General features: G+C 44.4%; 1 pseudogene; it reads right to left on the bottom strand.

Moving 5' to 3' along the window:
• Nucleotides 1–935: 935 nt before the first annotated feature.
• Nucleotides 936–4,861, bottom strand: LOC147429177 (uncharacterized; annotated as a pseudogene).
• Between the last annotated feature and the right edge of the window lie 788 nt (nucleotides 4,862–5,649).

Raw genomic sequence — 5,649 nt, 5'->3', positions numbered from 1 at the left:
ACACTCTGGCCTTCCATACTGAGCGGTAAACATTGATACCACTAGACCTCTTGGGTCTGCATGAGGACCCATGAACCTTTGTTTATCCTTTGTCTAACCCATTGGTTCTCTACACTTATTGAAGTTGATATTGTAATTGAGGATATGCTACTACTTGGCCTTCTAGGCAAAGTGCAGCTGTTGGTTGTTGGTGTAAGAGACAGTAAACACCTAGAGTTTCTTGGGCGAGAAGACGTGGAAGCCATAGCTCTCAGAGAAAAGCTTTAGTGGAGGGAGATTCACTTTGAGCATTGTAATGGAGGGAAAGTGTTTTAGAATTTCAATATCTTGTACGGGCTTAATGGTCACCCTCCAGTACGTTAATGACCATAAGAGAATATCAGCAGTGGGACCATTGACAAGCACCTAACAGCTCAAGGAAGTTACGATGCCACAATCCTAGATTCGTGAAAGTTTTTAGGCTATTTTCTTATTTTTTGAGTCTTTCCACGTAATTTCCTACGTAACGTAGCCCTCCTGCTCATTGGACGCGCTCTATTTTTCTCTCTCTTCATATGGCCCTCCAAATGACCTCCGAAATTTTCTAATGCTTCAACGTCCTCTTTTAATCAATAAATCGTTGTTGAAACATCATCTGTTGTTTATGAGTAAAATGATGCAGCAAATCAATGAAATATGGGATGACACTAACCCTATTCATGCATGGCTTTTTTTGATTTACCAAATGCAACAATTCATCCGATGTGGAAAAACATGTGGAAAATTGGAGGCATCAGAAAATCATAAATGCTTCAGAGTTAATCAAACAAATTGTTTCATGGGATGTATCTACCATTACAGAAATAGAAATTGAGAATTTAGTTGATGCAAGAAAAATCATAAGCAATTTTGAGTCAGACATGGCCACTAGGGCAAGGTTTCTATGTAGACAGGCTGAGCTGAAGGATGTGCACTGTTCATCCACGTTCTTCTTTAGTAGACTTAAAGGAAAACACTCAAGAGAATGTATGGCTAAGATAGTGAAGGAGGATGTTACAATAACCACACAACCTGTTCAGATCTTGGATGAATGTAAGGAATACTTTGAGGGAATTTTGAATAGGAAAGTGGAGTAAGTTTGAGGAGAGGCAACACGCTATTGATATCCTACTATCAGTAGTTGACCCATGTGTTGAGAAAAGCAATGCAAAAAGAATGGAACATCAATTTGATAAGGAAGAGTTGCATTCTGATATGATCAAATTGGTTAATGGTAAAACTCCTGGTAAACGTTGTCACGTTTGTGACTATGTTAACAGCAATACATCTACTCCTAGTTGCAGATACGCGAAGTGCCATGCCAAGGAGGACCCCTGCTTGGATGTTCACACCTAGCACACAATATTCCTGCCTCTCTATAGCCCAACGATTCCACAGCACCCCTATCCACACAGAATCACACACATGTAACCACAATCTGCAAAAAGCTATTACCACTGCTCACACCTGATCATTCTCGACTGCCCAAACCCGACCACCCAGCATGCAATCATAGCACCCAGCCTTAACCCTCAAGAGCAACGTTATACCCGAGTTAGGTTACAAGTTTACACCCCTATGGCACACAATGCATCCACATAGAACATTCATAAACTCGACACAACCAAGCTTTCGGTCCCTTGCACCCACCTCACTTGAATAAAACACTTTAATACTTGACACTCATAGGCATGAGAGCGACAGGGACCAAGAGAATATTCACTTAAACATTGAGAACACGGAAATTATGCCCATATCGAATGCAATTGGCTATTGTGTAGAGAGTCTAAAATGATGTCTTCCCAAAAAAAAACACCCTCCTTCCCTTGATTTTGGGACCTTTCTTTTCCGCCAGTGACGGTTGTGGAGTAGTCCTGGACTATGGGAGCTCTTTCTTGATATACGCCACCTTCATGTGGGCATACTGACATATGATATCCTTCCAACTTCAAGCTCTAATATCTGCCTTCGCTAAGTGAATGAAATATTGCTGCTTGTTCCGCCTGCACTCGATCACCCTCTTTCATGTGCAACCAGCCACCCTCATGGCGAGCCCTTTCTCATGCTTATAGCGTCCTTCAACCTCTGCAACCAGGGGCCCCTCGGCTCACGCCCTTCCTCTTATCCTGTGCTTGAGCCCCTCTTCTTTGTCACCCCCTCGTATTTTGTTCAGGGCCGACAGCTTGGTGCCTTTTCCTTTCCCTCTTGAAGCTTCTCTCTGCCTACCTGTACTACCAATTAGGGGGACCCCCCAACCTCAGGTCGCGATGGCTCTTCTGGCTGCTCCCGATTTGCAGGTCCAAGTCCACCTCTGCAGCGCCATCACCTGGCTCCCTCTGGTCTGCCAGCTCGTGACCGCCCAACTGCAACCGACCTCCTCGTGTAGCCCGTCCTCTTTGCTCCCCACAACCTGTACCTCTCGACCCTCCACGCTCTTGCAACGCTCTCCAACAGCCCCTCTTCTTCCTGCATCTCGTGCAACCAAAGAACTCGGCCAGCCTCATCCCGTTTTTGGCAACCACCCAGATGACGCTCTCCTTTTGCATGCCGGGCAGATGGCATCTTCCATACTCGACCTGCTTCTATCTGCAGTCGCACCAATCCTCATGCAACATTTCTTTTTCCCTTTCAAGTTAAAGCTTTAAAAAGCTTTGGGTTTGGTCCCCTTGCACACGCCAAAAACTGTCGAGGCAGTAAAGCTCCATAAAAAACATCTTTAGTCGAGTGTCGGCAATCTTCAATCCGCATCCGATTGGACCACTGCTAACCATTGGGCTTCACGCATCCAGAGAGCTTCGAAATCACCAAAAAGTACACTTCGAGCACTTCTAAACTTCCCCGACCAATAGTGCTAAAATTTGTCCTTAACCTTTCTAAAATCCACATTTAGCATACACACCCTAGCAAGTAGAGCATCGTGCAGACATCTCACTCCAAAATCCCATATCATAAACTTGATAGAACCTGCATATAGTATCCCTTGCCTCGTTCCCAACCTTGTGATATAAGCATCTACTCTTGGCACCTGTGAGGATAGGAAGAAACACTGATAGTTTTCACTAGCGAGTGCTCCATCCCAGTGTACTTGTCCCCTAGCACCATCAAATAACTGCCCACTGTCCTTGACATTTGCCTGCAAAATGCAATGCCTGGATTTCTTTCACTTCCATAGGTTGTCCATTTTTAGTTGTACCATCATTGTCCAACCCCTCGTTGAGCATTCATGCTCAACCATATTATTATTTAGGCATTAGAAAACGGCATAAGAAGCGAGAACATGATAGCATAATAAGAGGCTATATGTAGTAGAACTGTATAGATAGATAGAGAGGGAGATTTTATCAGCTGTAGAACCCTCCTGGATCAAATGGAAAGCCATAGGCTCTCCCAACTGTGATGCAAACTCCGCTAGGATCAAATACATGGCATTGAACATAGCCATTTGTCCATAGTACATGCATAATCAACCTTTTTTTTGCACCTGTAAACTCGAAAACAAGCCTCTCGTGAAGCTTGGCATAGCATCAATCTTCAATTCCCTGTATCCATACGCTGGCTGCTAGAGAGCTCTCCATAGCATACCTCTCATCACGATAGCTTTGCAAATCGTGCAAAACTACCTGTAAAGCAACTTTCAAAATCATGTCCATCAAAGCATAACACCCACCTTCGGCAACCTATCTTTCACTACCACTGCTTCTTGGAGAACCAAGCCTACCTGCTCCTCAAGCATACCCTTTGTTGTAGGTCCTTCAAATGGAATACACTCTTTACATAACTTACCATGCCAATCTTCGTCCACCATAGCTTGTGATACTTCATCTTCAACCACTTCATGCAAGAGCAAATCGGATTGCTCAACCACCTTTGCCTGCTCTTCAAGGACTTCTTGTACGACCACATCATTTGCTAAGCGAGAAAGAAAGCCATGATCATTACATCGTTCTTTGGTATGTCAACATCATCCACACCTTCTGAAATGCACTGCCGCTCTTCAATACAATCGGTAGGGCAAGGTTGCCCAACCCCCTGGCTAGTTTCTTTCTGCACAGATTTGACCATCACTTTGCCAACATCTTCAAACTTTTCCTGCGAGCTCTGATTCATAGCTTCATTTGATTCTTCATGCATACGCTCTTCGGCTAGGACCGCATCCTTGCAAGCCGAACTAACAGACTCTTGTACAACAAGACACCAAATTGGAGGTACAAATTGAAATGAATGATCAGAATGGCTTACCAATGACAAAGCAGCTACTTCTTTGACACTTGAACTCCCCTTTGGCTTCATGGCATGACACAACTCCATTGTCGAGCTTTAGCCATAGTCTGCCGGCTTCAACAAACCCATCTCCAGCTTCTTCTTTGCTTTTCTAAGCAAACCATTTGCGCATAGTCCTCCGCACCACCACACTCGCCTTCTCTTTGATTCGCGGATGCAAGCAGGCTAGAAACTCCTCTCGCTTGAAATGATCTCCATTACGCACACATGTAACAACAGCTAGTTCCTCCCAAATAGATTCAAATTTACCCAGAAACAAAGCAAAATCTTCAATTACATCCTGCTTTGGCTTGCTCAATTGTTCACCCAAGTCCGATGGAGAAACCCGTTTCTAAAAAGCTTCAACAAACAGTTTGCAAATCTCACTCAGCGACGACTGACGATTTGCAACCTTCAATCCTTCAAACTAGGCTTTGGATCATCCTTGTAGAACCAATGGTAGGGCCTTCAATTTGGCTTCATGTCCACAAATTCTCAACTCCAACAGGTTTAGTTCTAGATCTGAAAACCAATCCGCAACCTCTTCTTCTCCAGCAAGCACAGAGTCAATATCATGCATCATCTTCAGGCTTTAAAACTTTACCGAGGAGCATTCAATAGATCCTCAGTGGGGGAACCGCTGATGGGATGGGGGAAATGGGAAAACACCCAGCACACAATATGCCTGCCTCTCTATAGCCCAGCGATTCCACAGCACCCCTATCCACACAGAATCACACACACGTAACCACAATCTGCAAACAACTATTACCACTGCTCACACCTGATCATTCCCAACTGCCCAAACCCGACCACCCAACATGCAATCATAGCACCCGGCCAGCCTTAACCCTCAAGAGCACAGTTATACCCGAGTTAACTTGTAAAGAGCACCGTTATACCCGAGTTAGCTTACAAGTTTACACCCCTATGGCACACAATGCATCCACATAGAACATTCATAAACTCGACACAGCCAAGCTTTCGGTCCCTTGCACCCACCTCACTTGAATAAAACACTTTAATACCTGACACAGACATGAGAGCGAGAGGGAGAAGGAGAATATTCACTTAAACATTGAGAACACAGAAATTATGCCCATATCGAATGCAATTGGCTATTGTGTAGAGTCTAAAATGATGTCTTTCCAAAAAACGCCCTCCTTCCCTTGATTCTGGGACCTTTCTTTTCCGCTAGTGACGGTTGTGGAGTAGTCCTGGACTATGGGAGCTCTTTCTTGATATACGCCACCTTCATGTGGGCATACTGGCATATGATATCCTTCCAACTTCAAGCTCTAATATCTGCCTTCGCTAAGTGAATGAAATTTTGTTGCTTGTCCCGCCTGCACTCGATCACCCTCTTTCATG

Source organism: Adiantum capillus-veneris, chromosome 22 (genome assembly GCF_014529385.1).
Source record: "Adiantum capillus-veneris isolate H3 chromosome 22, ASM1452938v2, whole genome shotgun sequence".
Classification (NCBI taxonomy): Eukaryota; Viridiplantae; Streptophyta; class Polypodiopsida; order Polypodiales; family Pteridaceae; genus Adiantum; species Adiantum capillus-veneris.
The sequence above is the reverse complement of the archived record's forward strand: the minus strand, read 5'-3'. Positions and strand labels throughout refer to the sequence as shown.